This window comes from Sinocyclocheilus grahami, unplaced genomic scaffold (genome assembly GCF_001515645.1).
Source record: "Sinocyclocheilus grahami isolate Dianchi unplaced genomic scaffold, SAMN03320097.WGS_v1.1 scaffold588.1, whole genome shotgun sequence".
NCBI lineage: Eukaryota > Metazoa > Chordata > Actinopteri > Cypriniformes > Cyprinidae > Sinocyclocheilus > Sinocyclocheilus grahami.
The window spans coordinates 854,966-855,629 of record NW_015505767.1 but is presented as its reverse complement, the minus strand read 5'-3'; the positions used below and the strand labels follow the sequence as shown (position 1 = coordinate 855,629).

General features: G+C 29.5%; 1 protein-coding gene across 1 annotated transcript in view; it reads right to left on the bottom strand.

The window, feature by feature from the left end:
- Positions 1 to 664, bottom strand: part of LOC107557029 (dnaJ homolog subfamily C member 18-like) — a 9,591-nt gene that overhangs the window by 3,222 nt on the left and 5,705 nt on the right. The window lies entirely within an intron of this gene.

The following is a 664-nucleotide window of genomic DNA, read 5'->3' as shown; positions in this document are numbered from 1 at the left end:
AGTCAATGACATGACTGTCATAATAAAAATACATTAAAAATGCTATTCATACATAGGTCAACTTGAATATACCTACGATGAACAAGTTTTTACATTTCTGAACAAAAATGTATTTCTGTTCTTATAGCAAAGAATAATGCCTCACTAAAAGGATCAAATAGAATTTAAAACTTTGAATATTTGTATTATTTCTTACAATTTGTTTTCTTAAACTGCCTTACTGCTTATTAATATTTGAAAAACTTCTGTCTGCTAAATGAGCCAACAAGAAATTATATCATGCAAATGACCTCATAACACCACATAACATTCAATGTCCCAACTACAAAATATATCTAAAAAGCATTTAGGAAAATAATGATTAAGATGTGTACACTTACATTTATTCAAGATGTAAGAACAATATGTTATTATTAGGACTGGGCAAGTTAACGCAATAATTAATGCAGCAGACAATTATTTTATCGCGCATTAACGCAGTTATTGTTGTGTTTATTACTATGTCCTACTTTGTTGTGCTGTAGACTACAAAGTTATTGCAATTTAAAAGTCGTTATGAACGACAGGGATAAAAGATTTGTATCCGTGTATAGTCGTCTAAAATTCATCCTCAATTATCTATCTATATTTCACATACCATTTCTGGCCTCCTGGCAAGGATATA